The following is a 23,880-nucleotide window of genomic DNA, read 5'->3' as shown; positions in this document are numbered from 1 at the left end:
TTATATATTATTGTAGTGCACTTGATTCTTTACAATTTAAAAAAAAAAAATTGTATTTTTGATTTGTTTAGTGCAACTTATGCTTCACGCACAAATAGGTACCTAATTTTTCAGGATGTGCTCGATTGGAAAAATCATAAAAAAAAAAAATACTCAACAAAAAATTACAAAAAAATACACATCTTCTAGTGCTCGCTCTTAACTATCTTTCTGCCAAAGGATTTGTCAAAATACTAAATCTAACTATGACTTTTTTGATGCGCACGTCAAACACTATGTTATGTTTTTTTAGAAAAAATTAGGGTCATTTTTTCGTGCGCAAAGGATTTGACCCCCTTAATCTTATCCAATTTTGAAAAAGTTTAGTAGTTTGGAAACTAAATTCAGAGTAATAAAATATTTGTTCTTTGATTATCTTCATATCTTGAGTGGATGACTTTCAAATTTTGCCTCCAAGTTTAGGTTCACTTGATTTCAGAAAAAAAGTGTCCACTTATATCCCCCCTTTTTGACAACCATCTTTGTGCACTTACCCAACTATCTGCAGAATAGTAACCAGATTGGTTAAGGCCTTACAATTTTCTTCACCACAACAGATCCTGTTAGGAATCCAGATCTTAGTTAGGAGGTAAGTCTTGTTAAAGACTACCCTATTAAAGGATTTCAGATCCACAACTGTGAACCACCTTGTTAGAGGATTTACAATAGGCTTGACTGGGCCTACCTGGTTAAGGGTTTCAGACTTGTCGAAGAGATTAGTAATCAACAAGTGAATGATCTATAAAGTAGCATAGAATGCTTGATTAGATCCTTTACTGCTTCCTGTTAATGCATTGCAACTTTAATTCAGTCTTCTATCCTTTGCATATTCAATCTCTATCGTACGATGCTTCTATAACAACTTCACACTTCAACATACATACACACTAAAACCCTAGACATGATGTCCTTAAATAGGAAGCTGATTTCATGTCGGTCCAATGAGATTGGATTACAATTTCCTAGGTTCAAAGCATCTAGACACATTTGGTAACACAACACAAAAACATTGCCAAAGTGTCGGTGGATGATAACCCATCACACTTTTCAAGTTTACCAGTTTAACACAGTATACTGATTACCAGTTAACAAATAAAGACTGGTAAACTGGAACATAGTGTTCCGATAAAAAAGATTAACTGTCTCTAGGGGTCCTCGTTCCGCTTGAGGTCTTCATACCACTTGATGTCTTCATACAGTTTGAGGTCTTCATACCGCTTGAGGTCTTTAGTCATGCTTTGACTGGTAAGCATCTTCTGCAAAACACTGATAGTCTTCTAAAAACAAAGACTATACATACAATGGCATATAATACCGGTGTGAACAATACAACACATATTACCGGGGGAGAATAACTCATACATAAAATAAGTGTGTGTCCATCAATGACAATCACAACTAAACATGCCAACAACCACCTCAACTAAGTACAAAACATTATCAAAATGCCAAAAAATTATTGACCATAAAGGATTATATCATTGAGGAACTTAGAACCATATATTTATCTACCCAAATTTTATCAATGTACGAATTCTTCAGAGACTCTCAATTCTTCAAGGTATGTATATTATTTTTTGGCATCTTTGCACCAATCTTCCAGACAATTTGTCTCGCTTAACCACTCTTATGTATAGCTCTAATTCGACCTATGACATCACTATCTAAAAACACATTTGCTAATGTATGACCTGCTTCACAAGTTCTTTCTTTGAGATTCTAGAAATCATCTTCGATGCATGATTACTGATATTTATCAAAAGAGGGGGAGTCAAAAAATTCTTCGCTAAGAGAGAACCAAGAAAAAGAATTAGATAAGTCCATACTTTGCATTCCACACTCAAAATCTCCTCTTCAAATAGGAATGGTGAGTGAAAAAGAAAGTCTTTTCTAATAGGGGGAAGGTCACTTGAAATCTTGGGGTTTGAAAAGGTATGACTGTTATAAAAAATTTCTTTCCATATTTCTTCTTCGTCTACCTTTCTCTTCAAAACTAATATAATAACTATTTGGTCTGAGTTCTTATGGAAAGGCATGAGGTTTTTGCCATCAAAAGAGATCAAAGATATTCCCAAGTCTTTACTGGTATCTACAAAATAAAATATTTCATCAATAACAACATAATTTGAAGGTTGAAGATTGACATCTACATCATTTCTCATTTGCTTTTCTCCTCCTGCCTCAAACAATAGAGGTGGCCCTTCATTAGGAGTAGACTTCAAATTGTCACAAAATTTTATTAGGAGGCTAATTGGCTTGGTTTTCTCTTTAATCATGCTTCCAATCGATTCATTTGAAAGTACAAATGATTATGATTTCAGAATATCACATTCTACTATCATGGGATGAAAATTGACATAGGTAGATTATATATCATTTGTGTAGACAAACTCATCATGTGGTCTATCATAAATTATTTTCTCTTCACTCTTATCATCGAAGGATTTGAACAAAAATTACTGAGGTGACAAATAATCTCTTTTGATTTACATTCTTTCAATATCTACTTTGTTAGGTACTAGAAAATCATCATCAAAGACAAAAACTTCCTTTTCTGAATCGAAGTTAAAGGAATTGTTTGTATTTTCACACAAAGGTTCTCCTTTGATGAGACTCAATTGATTCAAATTGAAAGTGAAGGTTTATACTTCAGGAAAATAGAGCTTGGATAAAGAAATATCCATACCTTTCTTTGTACTATGGGAACGATGTTGACCTAAAAAATCTATGCATCTTCATCTGCTACCCCGCACAAAACTTTTTCATCCAAACCCTCAAGGAAATAATTGGGGATCCAAATGACATCTAACTCTTTGGCTAATGACCCTTCCTTGGGAGAGATAGACGATGGTTGGCACGAACCATCCTGCATGTATAATGTAGATGTTTCTTCTTTTGCATTTCCGGTTTGTTTTGAAAAGGATGATGAGAGAATCAATGATTCATCATTATCTTTTTTATTTGAAATAGAGAGGTTACAAGCACAATGAGGGGAAATTGGTGCTTCGGTATTCTCAAGTTCCTCATTAAAGAATTTCAGCCCGTCCACTGTAATTTGTAACTACTAAGTCCTTTTGTAAACCCTTAAGTAAGTACCTTTGAAGTACACTTTCTAACAAAAGAATAGATTTATAATCTCTAATAGTTGGTATAGGTCGTCTATTTGGAAGTTTCCTATAGCTTGAATGGAATTGAAACATTTTCTAGGGTTTTGCAACCAAAACAAAGTCACCACAAATCTCTCTCATAAGGAGGCATTTGATATTCATAGGGTAAAATTTTCATTCTCCCCAGTAGAGTTGTAAAAAATTTGTTGGTTGAAAGGTTTTGCTACCTAACTCTATATTCTAATGCCCAAAAAGGTAACAATCTAACTAACAGTTGAGATAGGTATGATTTCCTCCTATAACCACTCTCTACGTCTTCTACAAGGTATAACAATCTTCTAATGGTCAACAAGGAATTTTAAAATTATGAATTATTTTGACTTGGAAGCAAATAAGGTAAAGCTTTTAACTAGATAGTTTTTAAAAGGTAGAAAAACATAATAAAGATAAGAAAGAGAATACTTGAAGACCCTCTTTTTATATGGAAAATTACACAACATATCACTATATTATTATATTATTTGTTTAAAGACAAGTTTTCCACAACAATATACACAATTTCATCATAAAAGACTTTTAATAGATATAAAGAATAGTCATCCAATAAGAAATGTATTCAACATAAGAAGAATAGACATCCATTAATCAGAGCACAAAGTCTTCAATTCACACAATTGCATCTAGATAATATTATTCACTTCTACCAAAATTTTTCAGAATTCTAAAAAAAACAAGGTTCTTTCCAAAGCCCCCCAAAAGATCCCTAATTACTACTGATTTTCAAACATATATAGATACTCGATCATAACCATCCCAAAAAATACAGATTTCTTGAAAAATACCATTTTACAAAGAAAACTGAAACATAACATATCATAGCACATGTGGCCCACCAAAAACTATAATTCAAGATGCCAAAGACACTTAAGTTTACACTACTTACACCAATTAAAAATTAATGACATTATAGTAGGGGGAGCTGGATTGCTTTCGACTTCAAGTACTAGTTGGAGTTGTGCATCAAGTAATTCTACTTTTTTTCTTCTTCCGCTAGTACTAGGGTCACCCTCATATACTTGGTGAAGTTCATTTTACATTTCCATGCAAGAGTTGTTAACCTAGAGAGGATATATTCTTATGGGTCTTCTTTGAATTTCATGCTAGGTTGAACTACTAGAGAAATACCATCTCCTGGCAACACCATCCTTGCATTTTCTTTCCACAACTGAATATACTCTATCTCAGTAATACATCATCTAAAAAACACCAAAGTGAATTGCCTCAATCTGGGTTTCTTACTGCAATAATCTCTTCTTGTAGGCACTAATTATGATTTTTGGGTTGTCTTTCTTCTTCCCTTGAAGTAACAATTGCTCTTCTGTATTTCAAAAAATTAGTTTGTTCCTTCCAAGTTAATGCGCTTAATTTGGAAATTGTGTTACTTTGTGGCTAATTTAAATTTGGTTAAATTATAGGGAAATTGTCTTCATGGGGCATATCATTATGATTAGAAACATGTGAACAATCCATACTGAAATCTTAGCTAAAATAGGAATACAGGGACCGACAATTCTTTGTTCCACTTCAGGCACTAATACGTTTCTCTGACAAACTTTGGCAAGTAATGATGAGTCTAGAAGTATTACTATTTATTATTAATGAAATAGGTTTGAACCTCATTAAATGCTGTTTTGTGGGAAGCAATATCATCTATTTTCAAAAATAGTACTGCTATCTTTGCATGCCTTCCTCTGTCTAATATGTCATAAATGAGCTGTACTTTCTAGATTTTCTGAAATATTATACCTTGGGATATTTGTGAGTATTAACAACTTTGGGTGATTCAAATTCTTTTGAATTGACAAGCATGTTGAGGAAGAGTTTAGAAATCATCCGACATACCAACTTCAAACATTGACCAATACACTTAGCTCTCGATGATATGTGATATCCGAAGAGTAGTCGGGTTATCAATGAACTTAGAAACTTGAGAACCATGTGTGAAGAGTTACCAATGTTCCATAATTGTTTGATTGAGTGATCATAGACTTAATCAATAATATGACTATTAGAAAATAAAGGAAATCAGATGATCAACATTTAAGTGAACTTTAGTACTGTTAAGACCGGGTTCAACAACTTAGGAATAGACTGAATATGAGGGTGTATTTAAGGAGGATACTGCTTGAAGGGAAAAATTAGCACTTCAAAGGAAATAATGAAAAATTAGGGTAACATGCTTGTTAAACAAAAATAATGCAACAAATTCAACCTGCATATTTGATAAAAAATGGAAGAATTTTCTAACAAGTCCTTTGTGGATGAAAAGTTTTCTTTCTAACTTTCTATCAAGTATTTATTTGCCAAAATATGACACTTGAGGCAATAGTCATGCACTTTCAAAAAAAGCTGAATTTGCCTCATAGGAATGACTCACATCTGATTCTAACTTAAATTATATTCAATGTATTATATACATGCAAAATCTGATGGATACCCAGATGGTTTTTTTGACCTTGGATAGAAAATATAAAAAAATATTTTTCTTTCGAATGAGTGGCAAGTAGATTTCTTATGTAAATTTGAAAACAAATGCAATAAAAAGATTTTAACTTTTTCACTTTGTTTTGTTATTGTGTCCTCCAATTTGTGATTTTGGTGAAATGAAAGTCAATCTTCACTTTATTAGACCTTATGAATACCTAGGAAATATTGTAATTACCTAGATCTCACAAGAACACACACACAAAAACCAATATTAAATAGATGCTTATATTTCCTTTAGAATATTCTAAATTTTCCAAGTCATACGAGGATGTAGGAGAAGAGCATATTAAGATTTCTATAAAATTTTAGCTATCTATTAGTATCAAATTTATCAAAAAATTAGATAACAAAATTAATGATACGAGGGAACATGACTTTGATACCATATTAGATTCTTTGAGAAGTGAGAATCAAGCCGAGATCTAATTTTAGTCATAGATAGCACATATCCATCCTTCTTATATAACGAGGAATTTTGTTTGATGTGATTGGATCATCTTCAAAATTTATTGTCAATCATATACCACCATTACAAGAGACTTTCTATTGGGGGGGGGGGGGGGGGTTGCATGGCCTCTCTCATTCTTCTCTCTAATGGGTGATTTTTTTAACATTGGGTTTTTTACTTCTCATTCTTATTTGAGAATATTTTATATTTTCTCTTTTTTGGAGAGGAATTTTACCCCATTGGGTTTTTTACTTTTCTCTATTTATGGGTGATTGTATAATTTGTACATGGGTACCTAACATGGCCTAGTAAATAGGACTTACATTTTTTATCACTTCATCTTGTATGTTCTTCCTAAGTTGCATTTAAGGGTGATGTTTGTGTGAAAGGGGTTTTTAACCTATCTAGTTCATCACTTAGGTCCTATTGACATTATATACCTAATTTTACTTAGGGTACACATAGGATAGTTATCACTTTATGTCTCAAGTCATAAAATTAAAACACATATCATAATCTTATAGAATCCCATGTCTTATTATGGTCTACATAACAAAGCGGTTACCTTTTTAATCTCAATCAACCTTATCATTCCAATTATCATTATATAATTGCACTCTTTGATGGAATAACATTATTCTTTCATAGTTGATTCTCTAGTATAATTCCATAAAAGTTCCTAGATCTTAGGTGGCTATAATATTTTCCTAAATCTTGCATGGTATAGATCATTATATAACAACTCTTACACATGTTGATATGATTCTTCAATATGGAGGGATCACACTAAATATCAAGTGGCGATGTTGGCCAATAGATGTTCCACTAAATAACAAGGTCATGGCTTGTATAGCCTATTATCAATGGTGGGAGTGTTAGCTTATACTGATATGGTACCTATGGTACATAGGAAAACCGTATGATAATTTTTAACTTTTTAATGAATTAATTTGAAATGGTGGAAATGAGATCCGTAGACTAATCGATACAATTATAAAGATATTGATCCCTTCATGACATGTGGAACATGAATAGAAATGGTCACTATCCCAAAGGGAGAGTTAGGCATTGAGATTTTTGTTCCTTTATTGTAAAGTATTGAGATAGTGAAGTGTGTGTAGATGGATTAGGCTAACAATAGTAAAATGAGTAAATTTGTTAGAATGTAGCAAATATAACATTAAATATAGAAATCATAAGTTATATTTAGATTGAGGACATAGAGAATAATTTGGCACTAAAATCTGGAGCTTACTTTACTAGATAGAAGCATTGGATTCCCATTTTTAAAGCTGATGGAGGCTCCAAAGATATTAAAAAATAGAATTAGGAATATTTGCACATATTTCTTCTAAGAATATGGGTAGAATTAGCAAGATAGGAGTGTTGGGCACTCTGGTCTTAGTGTTTTTCATCTGTTCAAAATCTATCAATGTCTAAGTCTACATGTCTATAACTTTCCCATTTTTGACCTATGCACACCAAAAATGAGGAAAAGTGGATGTTCCATATATGGGATTTCCTAATTCAAACCTTGTGTTAGTTTTCACACTTCCAACATGATAATGATGAGATAGGATGCATGCCCTTGAATAAGATATTACCTTAGGTATAAAACCCTCTCAAGGAATCTCACATAAAGGCTTGAATTGATACTTAAGAAGTCTTTCAATATTAGGTGCATACTCATATCATGAAATATCATAGCATACTTGATCATACTTGATATATATTAGAATTGATTCTTGGATCATCAACTTAGAATTTCTTTATTGCTTTTCTCCTTGAATGTGAATATGCTTGTCTGAATATTCTTTTTCTTCTCTTGAATATTATAGCCTTTGAAATGAGAAAGAGAGTTGTATTTATATGCAACTTACACCTTTCAAAACAACCTTTTGGGATGAGACGACAAACCAAATTTTAATCACACAAATTTTAAGGCCAAATTTTATCTCTCAAAGGTTGTGCCCATTCTACCATAACAAGGAATTAGATGCACTAGTTCTAGAAAATATGCTAGAAAAATGTCCAATACTAGATAAAACAACCTATTTTTCCAAAGTGGTCTCAAAATTAGGCACATACACACATAATTAGGCACACATACCAAAATGGGTGCTAAACCTAGTGTGAAATTATTAGGGTCAATAATTTATGATGCTACATTTAGCCCCCACTACATCGGGGGTAAGATCTTACATCCATACAAACAATAAAGTATGGGGAATACAAAGATCTTTTCATCAAAATATTGAAGAGATAAGATAAATATACACTTAGAAAGATTAAAATCCCCAAGAATTCAGGTCCTATCAATCCACAATGATAAGACAAAAGGTCAAGAATGCAAAACATGAAGCAAATATATATTCAAAGTACAATACTGGAAAAAAATATGATCAACATTAAAAAATCACATGAACATATACAACATGTGCACAAGTCATACATAGAGCATACAAAATAAATAAGGTATACATCTAGGACTAGTGATATTTTCAAACTCTTACTAGGAGCCATATCTATAAACATACAAGCCATGAACTCTAGGACTAGAGATATCCATAGATAATTTATATGAGCCATGTCCATAAGGGTTCAAAAGTCACAAGATAGAAAGTTGTGTTATGTTAGGTGGATCATGAACATCTAAAAACCTCACAAGATAGTAAAAATACTTAGATATACTAGGTGAGCTTCATGCCAATGGTATCAAAGACTACTCCAACCAAGAAAAATATGCTCTTTGCTAGGTAATTCTGATAAAGTACTTCCAAGGATATACAAAGGGGTTCTATGATAACACAAACATCTTAATGGTGTATGATCAAAGTGAACAATCAATCTCATGGTGTGTGTCCAAAGTGAAACACATAGAGGAATGTGTGCTCCCACATTAAAGTAATTTCATACACTAACTAGGAGAAATTTACTTTAAGGTAATATACATTCAAAGAAAAGCATGTCATGACAACAAAATGCCCCCAACATATACAAGTCAAGGTGATGCGACAAATAAATTTATACAATGGCACATAAGGGATCCACAAAGTTTGGGCCAGTATGAATATAAGATAAATAATGTATATCTATATGATTGTGTTGAATTAACCTCATCCCTCTAATACAATGGAAATACAATTACAAAGGAGGAATAACTCACATAAGAAGAATTAAAGGATTTTAGGTCAAAATGTAGGATACCTGAATGTTTGAACACTCTGCATCATCCTAAAAAGAAAAAATAAAAGAACATTTACAAAAGAAGCACCATTTTTCAGATCATGTTCATTAATGGCTTAGGGTATGACTTCTAACTTTTCGTTAAAATCCCCAATAGGATTATTTCTGTTGGCTTGAAAATCAGCAAAAAAGAACAACAGTCTCAAATATCTCTCTCCTCCATAACCAAAGTATCATCTTCTTTTTGGAGGCTTCAAATTTTATTCTTCCTCCTGTGCTTCATAGTGGAATGATGAAAGAATTTTGTATTGATGTCACCTTTAGTAAGCCATTAGATCCTTGAATTTTGCTTCCAGAAAACCTCACCCTCTTTAACTAGTGAGTTCTCAAACCCCTATCCTCTAAGTAGATATTCATGATATCATTACCATTATCCAATTCCATGATATGTTGAATATCTTCTAGCTTGACCTCAAGACACTATTTTCTATCAAAGAAGTTCCCAAAAGACATTTTGTTCCAACTTTTAACTTTCTCTTTAATAAATATAAGTTTTTGAACCATTTGGAATATTAGCATACCATTAAAAGTGGTTTTCTACTAGTGTTCTACCAAATTTCTAAAATTTGGATGAAATATCCACAAAATTTCAAATCTAAAGGGATAAGGGCCTTTTATGGAGTTAACAACCCAAGAAAGTAGAATTCCATTAGGATCCAAGCTCGTCCTTGGGAGAGACTTAAAAGAAAGGTTAGCATAGATATCCCAGCTATTGGAAATCATAAATCGATCCAACTTGATTTGGATTATATGATTACCTTGGCATCCATTAGATCATGTATATATAGATCCTTTAAGGTTGACATCAACTAGTCCTGTTGTAGTAATAATGTCAGCCATATTCCTCATACTATTAGTGAAATCCTCTATTCCTCCAAGTTTCTTAGAAAAAAACAAAGAAGTGATAAAGTCACCCCCAAGCATCTAGACATCTTGAGGCCAATTATTAATAAGATTATCCAGGGAGTTCCAAAGCTCAACTCTTGTAGATTTAACATTAGGGCCATATATATTTAATATACTCTATTCTTGATTAGTGACACAATATTTCATATGAATATACAAACTATTCTTGGAAACATGATTAATGCTTCTAGTAAATGTAGCAGGATTCCATAAGGTCGCCAAACCTCCCAAAGCACCTTGCACATCACTAATTGAAAATTAACTAGTAGGCCAAATTGGTTTAACCAAACTCATGAAATAATTTGTCTTCATTTTTATTTGCTGAAGTAACAAAATATCAACTTTATGCTCCAACAAAGTGCATTTCAGAATATGACTCTTGATAGGACCATTCAACCCCTTAATATTCCAAGAAATAATCTTCTTGGAGAGAACACAACAACATTGCTCTACCTAGAGAAACAAGGGGATCCCAACTTGGACACCTAAACTTATAGCTTTTTTATTTTTTATTTTGAGAGGCCATTCAAAGTCCTTTTCTTCCCATTGGCTATTTCCTTTACTGCATCCTTGTTCCTTTTTCTATTTGCAAAGGTCACCCTGGTTTCCTTCAACACCAATGTCTAGTTTCTTTTTCTTTTTAGGTTTTCTTGCAACCTAAGTCAATTCCACCTCCAAATCCTCTTCATCCGTAATTGATTTTTGTTTAGTCTTAGGGGGAGTAGAGGCAAACCCTAGAAGCACTAGATTTTTCATTAGGTCTTTAACCCCCACTACCTGTCTACTTTTAAAGTTATAAATTATAATATTGGGTTGATATTTGTGGTCAGAGATATAGGATGTTTATTTAATATTTGAGAAAACATATTTAATAAAGCAAAACAAATGGTACCTAATATTAAATGAGGGGTCAATAGTTTTGTGTTCTCATAGTTTTATCTTTCCAATTTGGTTGTATTTGTTGATCTTGAGTCTATACAAGCAATCACATGATTAGTGGTTAAGGTTGGTTAGCTGAGTGCACTATCATAATATTTAGTCTTTTTGAGAGGTGTATATGTGAAGAATTTCATGTGATGTTTGGATTCATGCTCAGACACATGGAGAGGAGACGCTTGATGTTTCGTAAATGGGTATGTGCACCAAGATTGTGAACAATTTAGTGGTCACTAGAAAAAAAATTGTCTAAAATGAATGAAACACATACATGTTAAGGCTCAATTTGTTTTTAGCCAAAACACACATTTTATTTAAAATAAAAACATGTACATGTTATTTAAAATAAAAACATGTACATGTTATTTAAAATAAAAAACATGTATGTGCTTTTATGAGAGAAAAACATGCATGCATTTTGTTGAATAAGTATAACATGTACATGTTATGGTAAACGAGAAAAACATGTGCACATTTTGCTCACATAAAGATACAAAAGGAGCATGCCTCTGAGTTGGTTTTTAGTTCCCAAAAGCCTAAACACATTTTGAATGCTAAATCCTTTAGGCTTCCCTTAGCTTTTTTCATCAAGATATATCCATAAAATATAACATTCGAGTATAACTTATACTTTATTTTATATTTATGTATGCATTGTTAGGATGTTTGAGAATGGTTTTAGATCTCTAGGAGTCATAATGGAGATTCCAAATTTTAGGAGATCTTATAATTTTTTGGACTTAGTTAAATTTCAATAATTAGTAGGCTCCTATCATCATTGGGTAAAAACACAATGATGTGTCACTTTTTATCCAGTTTAATAGTTTTGTATCCAATTACACACATAATATAAATATTAAAATATTATTTATATTAATAAATTAAAATTAACATTTAAAATATTAAATTGAATTAAAAATACCTTTTAAAAGTCGCCCATTAAAATACATTCAAATGACCTTCAAATTAATCCTATCAGCTTAATTAACCTTGTCGATTGACTTTGTGAAAAAGACTAAAAAAACACAAAAAACATGACACTTTGTGCCTTGGTCAGCTAGGGGACTGAAGTTGGCGGGAGTTAGTTTGACCGAACTAAGGCAACTCAGGAGAGTTCGGCCAGACTAGCCTATGTGTCATGTGATGTGACACAAAAAAAGTGATTTTCTCTGCATTTCAAGTTTTTTTAACTTTTGGCCTTATTTTCTTCAGGCAGAATATTTAAAAAAAAAAAAAAAAAGACTTTTGTAGAGGTCAAAGTCATAAATCTGGGCATATTAATTTTTAGTATTTTGATTATTTTTAATATTTTTTAATTAATTAAACATTGCAAGTAGGTTTTTTAAGTTAAAAACAAGCTGATTAGAAATTAAAAAAAATAAAATAAAATGATATTAAAAAATGAGAATGCCCCCTAGATAAAAAAAACTAGCACACAAAATAGAGCTCCACGACTAGGGTTTCCCCTGGAACCAGCTAAACTCAACTTAGACCAAAGTGATGCCATCTCCAAATCTTGTGTAGGCTCTCACTTAAAATTATATTATATTGATTTGAATTTATTGATATTTTTCACATTGCAATTGAATAACTTATAAAGCCTTTGTAAATCCCGTCAACCAACTAACCAACTAAGCTATGAGATTGAAACTTCCCAAATAATTATTTATCCATACTAAATTATTAAATCTAATCTTATGTCACTAAAGTGAATTTATTAAAAAAATTAACCTTAATTTTTACAATACATCTAAAGTATGTTTTATGGTATCAATTCCCTTGAAATCCATTCATATTCCTCATCAAAATCTCCCTTGTATTCCTATTGTTGACAAAATCTCTCTCTTTCACATAGACAAATTTGTATCATTCTTAAGTTTTAAGCAATCTTCATAATATTGAGATTTTTTGTTTATTTTTCTCCCTTACAAACTCTTGTACTTCCTCTTCAATATGATGTGTATGCTTTTGGATCTCATGTTTGTCATCTTCAATGGTAATCTTTCCCTTCAAACAATTACTCTTAAATTAATATATTCCTTTATGATGGTCTGCATCTGTGTCATGCTTCTAGGGTTCAACGCAAGGCTGCAAGGGTCGTAGCCACTGACGTAGGGGAGTGCAGGCAGCCTCCTCCACGTAGGTAAGTTCTATTGCAATTTTCTTGTTTTTTGAGTTTGCTTTGTTCTCAGTTGTCCTTCCCGCCGTCGCCCTCTCTCCTCTCTACGTGTGTGGGTTCCTGTGCATTTATGGAAGGCTTGTCCAGAGGCATCTCCAATATGAGAGGTAGAATGGGAGTCAAAGATGTAAAGAAGAAATCCTTCAGAGACGCCATCCATCAGCCTTCCTTCGACATTGCAGAGGGTGCAAGGTTATTGTCTCTTGATAATGGTGGCCCCCATGGAGAAGGTAAGGACCCTAACTATATCTCGGGCTCCATCTCCATTTCCTCGAATGAATTAATATGTAATGAAATTGCTATGTAAAAGAGTAGGTTAAAATATATTTCTATTTTCTTTGCTGCTGTTGATATCGATAAATGTCCTGCCCGAAAATTTCTTGATGACTAGTTTAAAAATGTTTGGAATATTAAATAAGGTTAACATGTCTCATTCTATAGAGTAATTCAAAAAGGTTTATTCGTAGTGTCTTTCAATGATCACAAGTGCCAATTAGAAGTCATTAATAAACAATACCGGACGATGGGTAAATGCACCTTCCGTGCCCTAGGATGGTCTCCTGAAGCGATCAATGAATAAATTTTGGCACTTCGTGCCCTAAATGGCTTCTGGTTAAAAATGTTCCCCCACTGCTATGGAGATTCATACCACAAATGCTTGAACCTATTGGAAAGACCATCCAGTTGGATAATTCGGCCTCCCTTATTCCTCACTTGGATGCTAGGGCTTTGGTTTCACTCAACCCTAGCCGAGACCTTCCCAAATTGATAAACATTAATTTAGGGAATGAAATTGTGTCTTGCCCCATTGAAATCCTCGGAGGAATCAATGCGTGCTTCCTCTACAGAAAAGAGGGACACATTCAGAATAATTGCCCCATTGTTAATAAGAACAAAGGAATGGAGAAAGCTCATAATGATGCTAATGACTCTCCACCAGCCCGCATAAACCATGCTTTGATCATGGATAAACTTGATTCCCTTATTAAAAGATCAACAAAGTTATTAATGGAGAGGGGAATGTTTCCCCTAATCTTGATAAAATTCCTAATTGTGGGAACCCCAATGAAATCCCTGCCCCCATTTTGCAATTTCGGAAGCCCTGAAACAGATGGGTGAAGATCAACAGGATGGTTTTCAGATGGTTGGAAAGAACCCTAGGAAAAGGAGAAGGAAAAATGCCCAGCACTTGGCTCTGGAGAAAATTAGAGCGGCTTACCCTAATAATCTTAAACATAGAGAGGCTAAAAAATCTGTGGTGAGCAATCTGGCTTCGCCTATGGATGATGATGTGTAGGAGATCCCACCCAAAATGAGATTTTTGAATTCGAATGCAACCTCTGCCCTTGTTAGATCCATAACTGAAAACTTTGAACAGAGGGACAGTGTCAGGAGTGATTGTGATAAGGGAGGGAGCCATAGCGGGACATTGAGCTTTAATGCCTCTCATAAGAACTCTACAGATATGGATGTCTCCTATGAGCTTTCCTTAATTTTTGTGTCCTTGATATCGCATTTAGAGACCCCTCTTACACAATCCACTCCTGAAACAATCATCTCCCTTCCCCACAAGAAATTTGTTGAAATTGAAGATAACAATGTAATTGAGGTCATTGTTGCTGACCTTAATAATGGTGATGCCAAACCTAGTAAACCTTTAGCTCTTGAGGATGAAACCCTAGGAAGTAGTAATAGTCTGAAGGCTCTCAGACCTTGTTGTGAGATTGGAGAGGCCCCCAATCAGTTTGGTTCCAATAAGGACCCTAATGGTGAGGATGACTCTCAAAATGAGCAGTACACCGATAAAGAAGGGGAGTGAATGACTAATAGTGAAAACACTAAGGTCATACCTAGAAGAATAAGAGGTAGACCATTGGGTTCCAAGAACAAGGGTTCTTCCTATAGAAGGAAAACTGAAGAAAAGAAAGATCTCCCCAGGTATTTTAACAACTTCAAGGCTGCTAAAGAATACAAAATCTCATTTAGTTATGATGAAGTGCATCTCTTGGAATATTAGAGGTCTCGAGTCACTAGGTAGGAAGCAAATAGTTAGAAAGTTTGTTAACCAGCACAAGGACGCTGATGTTGTCATGTTACAAGAATTAAAAGCGGTTAAATTTACCTTGGAGGTCAATCTAGAATTCATCTGGAAAGATTCTATCAAGATTTGTTCACACCATGATAAAGGAAGAGGGGGAGTTGGGCTTCTCATCAAATCCAAATGGAAAGATCACATTGTTAACCAAGGGTGCTCACCGTGTAACAGAGCAGTGTGGGCCTCACTGGACATTAATAATACTGTCATTGGTGTATGCTCAATATATGCAGCTAATGACTATAGGGAAAGGACCGAATTATGGGACTAGATTGCTTCCCTCCCTGATATTCCATGGTTTATTGGGGGAGAATTCAACATGAATGAAAGCCATGAGGATAAATGTGGTGGTGTAGCTATGGAGTGGAAGGGAGCGAAGAAACTGCATTGGGAAAGAATGAAGAATTGTAGGAAGCTCTTTGACCCACTGCTTGGTAATAAGAAGGATGCTAAAGGAATTTGGTTCACATGGTGCAATTACCAGAGAGGAAAGTGAAGAATATATTGTAGACTGGATATGTTCTATGTGGACAGAGAACATTTATCCTTCATACCAGATAATCAAGGTAGTGCTGTGATAGTATGGCTGACTTCACTCTTGGACCATCACCCTGCGATTTCAATTATTAGGTTCAGAGGTACTCCAGCTAAGCAAGGGAAAGAAGGAGATAAATTCATCCTCAACACCCATCTCCTTAAGGATCTGGATGTGCTGGTCGCCATAAAAATTATTAGATTATTCAATAAAGGAAATAAAGAATTGCATTCTCATGTATGCAGATGGAACCAAAATGTTAAAAGCTGGTAGATTGTATTGCAGACTATTGGAAAAAAAAAAGCCAAAGACTATAGATCACAAGAGAAATCACTCTCTGATGAATTGTGCCGATGTGAGGTGGATGTCCATAACAACCCGAGCAAGGTAGAATTGGCAGACAAAGTTGCTCAGGTGAGGGATTCTCTGAGGAAGCATCAATAGGTTAAAATCAAAGGTGCAATGATTAGGGCCTGAAGTCAATGGATGCAATTTGGTGACAAAGGATCAATTTTTTTTTCAATATGCTAAAGCAGAAGCAATCTAGAGAAAATATTGATAGGATTTAGGTAGACAAGAAAGAGTTAGTGGATTTAGAAGAAATTAAAAAGGCATTTTGCCTGTTCTACAAATGACTCTTTTCCTTGGAAGACTCCCCTAAGTCACAAGAAGCCAAAAAGAAATGTAGAACAATTATTCCCAGTAGGATTACTATGGAGAATGCTCAAGAATTGAAGGAAACCATCTTAGTGGGTGAACTTAAAAATGCCGTTAGAAACCTGAACAATGACAAGGCTTCGAGCCTGGACAAACTGTATATTGAGTTTTATAAAGCTAATGAGGAGTGGATCTACCAAGACCTCTAGGAACTATATGCAGAGGCTTATGAGAGTGGGTCTCTAGGTGAATTGATTAATAAAGGGACCATTAAGCTACTACCCAAAGATGAGGATGTCACTCATAAAAAAAGTGGAGACCCATTACTCTCCTCAATGTGTCCTATAAAATTTTGGCTAAGGCTCTTGCACTCAAGTTATAAAATGTGCTACCCAAATTCATATGTACTACTCAAACAGGGTTCATAAAGAGAAGATTCATATTGGAAAATCTAATTACCAGTTGGGAGGTGATGGACTGGGCAAATGTATTAGGATAGAATGTGGCCACGTTTCTTTTAGATTTTGAGAAGGCTTATGACAGGGTTGAGTGGGAGTTTATTTTAATGATGCTAGAAGCCTTTGGATTTCCTGTGGAATTCTGTAAGGGGGTAAATATTCTCCTTAAAGATGCGTCTGCACAGGTAGAGATCAATGGGTCTCTCACTCAGGTTATTAATTTTAGAAGGTCTATTAGACAGGGTTGCCCTCTTGCCCTTGCGCTATTTGTTATAGCTTCTGATGCCCTATACTATATTTTAAGAGACTATACCATATCTCCTAAAACAAGAGGTGTTAAGCTTCCTGATGGGTTTGAATTGATTAATACCCAATTTGATGATGACACTACACTCTTTGTAGAACTCACCAAACAAAACATGGAAGCCCTGGAGTGCAAAATTATGTTCTTTGGTGAGATTTCAGGAGCAAAAATCTCTCAGGCTAAATCTAGCCTACTTGGGTGGAAAGAGGAGCCTCTAGATTGGCTATACCATTCTGGGTACCAATGGGGGGCCTAATAAGATTGTAAGATACTTAGGGATTTGTTTCACCATCTCCCCCTCTCTCAAGGAGATGTGGATTTGGGTCAAAGGCAAAATTGAAAAGAAGCTCAATAAATGGAATAACAAGTATCTTTCGCTTGCTAGTAGAGTGCAATTTTGTCAAAAAATTCTATCCTCATACAACATCTATTATTCCTCTATTTGGATGTTCTCCAACTATCAAATCCTGGAAATACAAAAGGCTATTAGAAATTTCCTGTGGTTGGATAGGAAAGGAACTAAAAAGATGCACTTTGTTAAATGGGATGGTGCCACATAGAGAAAAGTCTGGGAGGACTCGGGTTAAAGGACCTGAGAATACAAGGGGTTGCTCTTGCTGCAAAATGGTTCTTTTAGGCATTTGAGGGTAGTGAACCATGGAAAATTTTGGCAAGGAACAACATCATGAGAGCTGTCCCAAAGAAGGCTAAGTCCTAGAAATATCTACCCTTTTGTGACCTAGGGGCTGGGGGATTTGTAGTCTTAGTGCAAGGTTTGAGTGTCTTTAAGTCTATTTGGAAATCTTGGGAAAGTATTAGACCTTTCATCACCAATAGTAGGGCCAACAAAAATGACCATGTCCATGGGGAAAGGTCTATCTGGTGGAACCTTCTCCACTCGTCTAAACCTCTTATGCTCACTCAAGGGTGCTCCGCCAAATCCTGGGCCAATAAAGGCATCCGTTGTTTTAAAGATATTATTGAGAACGATAGGCTTATTAGCTGGGATATCCTTAGAGATAGATATAATCTACAGGAGTCCCAAAAGAGAACATACAACATGATGAAACATGACTCTACCAAACTATATCTACCCAAGAACCGCAAGATAAATAATGAAAGATACTCTGATCTTATGTGGAATAATAATATTTCTGTGATGAATATCAAATCTATTACTATTTATAATACCCTAACTTATGATGAATCTATTATAATATATGCTTATACTCTGTAGTATGCAAACCTCTCTGTGAAACAATGGCAGAAGATATTCTCGCGGCTTTGGAGCAGCCCCATTGCACCCAAGAAAAAATGGTTTAATTGATTGATATTTATTAATAGGCTACCTTTCAGAAAAGATCACAGTAATAGTGATATATGCAATGTGTGTAGAATTCCTGAGTCTGTTCGACACATTTTCTTTGAGTGTAATATTGCTAGAGAAATTTGGTTGTTGTTTGATATCTCTATTCCTAATCAGATTCCTATTCTAGATGTTCTCATTGGGTATATTAAGGGTTTGAAAAAGGCTACTAACCTATTCTGGCATATTTTATCCACTGAAATCTTATGGTATATATGGAAAATTAGAAATGAAGATAAGTGCCAAGGTAAAGCTAGGGCGCTTACTGAGTCATTTGGTGGACCCACTCTTCATTACATTTTTGTGCAGGTGGCTGTCATGATGAACATTGAGAAGAAATAGTTCATTAGATTTCTGTGAGACAGACAAGGCAAGATGTTCTTGCATGAGTTGGAAAATGGCTACAAGTGGAGGCAGGCTATAGGAGAACACTAGTTTGTTGATCGAGCGATGGAGAGCCTTGGGATGGAGATTGGAAAAATAAGAGATGTAGTAAAGGAACACACATAGATGCTCAGTCTACTACTTGAGGGTAAGGAGGCCGTGTGGACGGAAGGCCCTCTTGGATGGATGACCTGGATAGAGGCCTTTCAGGACCAAGGGAAAACATGATCTGCCTCTTTCATGTGATCTGGGTTCTCGAGTTCATTTTAGGTACTTGCAAAATATTATATGGGCTAATGTATATGACCGACTTACACTCGACTTACACTCGACTTTATATTACTCAGATACTTGCAAAATCTTATATGGGCGAGTTTGTGTTTGTTTTTGTATGGGCTAATGTATATGACTGACTTACACTCGACTTTATATTACATGGGTCCTGTTAATCTCTTTCTATTTTTAATTTTCAATCCATGATTGAACTGGCCTCATTTTATGTTGGTCTTGTCAAACCCTAACATCAAGTTGGAAACTTAAATTTTGGCTCATGTGATTTAAGAGGTGAGAGATGAGGATTACCAAATTGGTTGTCATACAACTTATACGGAAATGTTCATTCCTGGATTTATTTTGGGCATTTTAATGAGCATTATTATGCTGAAGGCTTATCAGACTCACATAGTGTGTAAGAACATCTGTCATATAATTTGATGTGTTTGTGACATTTAAATGCATAAAAAAATGTTTTTTTTTTCTAAATATTTTTTCCTCTCAATTATCAGTCGTTCTGAGTTTAATTGATCAATCAATTGTGTTTACCTCCATCATGCAATGAGTTAACTTCATAATTATCTCAATCTAATATTATAATAATAATATAATAATAATACAATAATGATATGATAATATAATAATAATGTAGTCTGAATAAATTTCTTGTTTAGTCAAGAGTTTAATAGAGATATTAAATATAATAATATAATAATTTAATATTAACTACAATATCATAATATAATAATATAATAATATAATAATATGTATATATATATATATATATATATATATATATATATATATTTTGATTAGTAAAAGGCCATAGCCATTATTTTATTAATTTTTAAAACCTATTACAACCAAATTCACTAGGGGCACCTGTAGGAAATAGCCGGTGGAGAAAACCTTCGGTCTTGCCCCATTAAGAATCTGTTGTTAAATAGATCATTTATAAATTTGGAAATACTCTTCCTCTATCAATATTATTACATTATAATACATATAAACTTCTACAAAGTACTGATATTTTTTGGCCAATCTGCCCAATTTGGTGCTAGTCCCATATAGAAATATCCTCCGTCGCTAACATCAAATTGTTCCTTCCCGAAGCCATCCCAACAAAATCTGAGCATATAATAATAATTTAATATTGATTAGAATATAATAGTTTGTAAAGTGCAACAATGAACAAACTTGATATCTTTTTGCATACTTCACCTATATTCCTCCAAATATAGGTATGCTAGTTTAGTTTTAGTGGTATACATATTGGTTTTAATTAATCCTTTATCAAGTTGTAGAATGTGTGCTAAACAATTAAAATTACAATTGTATTAATTGTATGAAGGTCGTGATCATAAAGATTACCTTGTCATTTAGTTTCAATTTTAATCATTTTTTACTTATTAAGCTTTTGAGATCCAACATATTATATTTTTGTTTTGGAATATATGTCATTTGGGTTTCCTTTAAATAATTAATATTTTATGTATAAAAAGGGTCTTATGTCATTTTATAGATGTAACAAGAAACAATCAGGTCACTTAATGATCAGTAGAAAGATCACAGAAACAAAAGCATTCATGACCACATTAGCACTGCATTTAACATTACACATTAATGCATTGATTGTTTGATGTCATATGGATTCACCCTAATCAATAGCAAGCCATCAGAAGTACTTATATAATAACTAATGTTTTTAGATAACACATGTAAAGCGAGGCAAGTTTTTTCAAGTTTAATGGACATGGATTGAGGCCACATAGTTGGATTAAGGCTACATACATGCAAAACACTATAATTGTAGTCATGAACTAGACATGCACCATAATTTGAAACCCATTGGATTCAATATAATCGATTAAGGATGCATTTTTATAGATTAAATATGTTCATGCAAATGTTATTTATTTATTCATTGGAACTAGTTTTCACATCAGTTACATTCACATATCCAAGGCATAATCTCATATTTGATGCAAATATCTCAATGATCAATTATAATCATACACACACATATACATATGCATATGCACATACATATACATATACATATGCATATGCACATACATATACATATACATATACATATACATATACATATACATATACATATACATATACATATACATATACATATACATATACACACACACACATGCACATACACACATACACATACACATACACATACACATACACATACACATACACATACACATACACATACACATACACATACACATACACATACACATACACATACACATACACATCCATATGCACATGCACATGCACATACACACACATATACATACACACACACATATTTATAAAAAAAACTTGATATACATATGTACATATTGATATATAGGAAATAATTGATTAATGAATTAGTAGTCTAGACTTAACTTTGAATCTTACTTTTTGATGTTGGTTATTATGCCATTAAATGATTTATCCTAGATCATTAATATTAGAAGCAAATTTATTTCCATTTACACAAATTGACTATACATTTGTAACTTACATGTTTATCCTTTGCGGCTAACATTTATTTATTTATTTTTGATATAAATTTTATATATATATATATAATGATGGATACTTATATATGTTTCAATGATAATTATTCTTTATATAATGTTAATTCATATTATATTGAGTATATATATATATATATATATATATATATATATATATATATATATATATATATATGGATACTTATATATGTTTCAATGATAATTATTCTTTATATAATGTTAATTCATATTATATTGAGTATTTATACATAGTAAATATTTATTTTACACTCTTGCATATAGGATGTTTTGGGATTTAATTTATTTTGCATATTTTTTATTTAACCCATTCAATTTGATGATTCTTACACATACATATAGATTCATGTTTTCACACTCTTACTCATATATGTTGTGTATTTTCTATAAAATATGTATAGTTTATACACGTCTTTACTTCAGAAGAAACAAACACAAAGGATTATAATTATTATATATATTTCATGCACACCTTTGACACATGAGACATTGAACAATAAAAATAAATTACTCTTTATTTTATAAAATAATATATATTCATTACAAGTATACAATTAGGGACTTTACCTTCCCATATTTTCATTTTGTCTCAACTCTCTAGTCCCCTCACACTTGCAAACCATTTTACTTTCTCCTTGTGTGGCTTGGTTCTTCACGACTATCTGTTGGCCTCACTTGTAGCTTCAAAATATCCATTGGATGACCTTCTCTATTCTTCCATAGAAAAATAAGATTTCATAGCCACCGCACTCTTCTCTCATATGCGACTAAATAATTTTCATGCTTCTCTCATGATGTAATTCCTCCTTTTCGATTGATCTATTTGCACCTTCCTCAATCATGAAACCTCTTCCTTATATCTTCAATTCCAAAACCTAGATACATCTTATTGTGGATTACTTTGACTAAATCAGGTTCATATTCCCACATGCTTTACGTTAGATTCCTTTATACTATTTCTTCTTGTTCAACTCTTGCCATCTCTTAGGTGTTTTGTTTGTTGTTTACCTTTTCTATTTTTTAACAAAAAATGTCTACTATTCTTTGATCTAGAATGTTTATTTATTTATTTTTAGCTTGTATATATCCCTTTTTGATTTAGTCTTCTTTCTGGCCACTCCTCTTTTAGGGAAAACCTAGTTTTTTGACCCTTCTATATTTTTTTCTTTTTTGGTGCTTCCACACATATAATATGTAAACCTCAAAGTTCAAACCAACCTACCATCTTTGATCACTAACAAATCTATCATTAATATAATTTTATAGGCCTCCTTTTAAACCCAACCTCCCATTATACCCCGCTCAAGTTATTTTCACACATCACATACTTCAAATTGTGTTACATTGAGGTTGAACGATACCATAAAAGTGAATTGAGATAGTCTCCTTCACATCACATTTTTTTCCTATTTGTTCATAAGTTTGGCTTTCCTTGGACATTAAAATGCACATTTTGAGAGGGGGGGAAATAAAAAATATTTTAGGTCACTAAAATGGTCCATAATACTAGAAAATATGTTATTGGCTTAGAAAAATACTTACACACTATAGTACCATCCCTTATATAGGCCATATCATTCAAGTAATATACAATAGTGATGTAATGGTAGGAAAATTAGGGTTTCATAAGTTATGCTTTGTAAATTAGGAAATGACCTAAATTTCACATGAATCACATTAAAAAGAGGATAAACCCAATAAATCCATCATTAATTTTAATAAAAGGCTTGAATGCTGATAGAAGTCTTATTACATTTTTGTTTGAGTTAAAAATATAATTGAAAGGATGTAAATAGAATTCTAAATCTAAGGTAAGAAAGTACATGCATG

Source organism: Cryptomeria japonica, chromosome 10, assembly GCF_030272615.1.
Source record: "Cryptomeria japonica chromosome 10, Sugi_1.0, whole genome shotgun sequence".
NCBI lineage: Eukaryota > Viridiplantae > Streptophyta > Pinopsida > Cupressales > Cupressaceae > Cryptomeria > Cryptomeria japonica.
The sequence above is the reverse complement of the archived record's forward strand: the minus strand, read 5'-3'. Positions refer to the sequence as shown.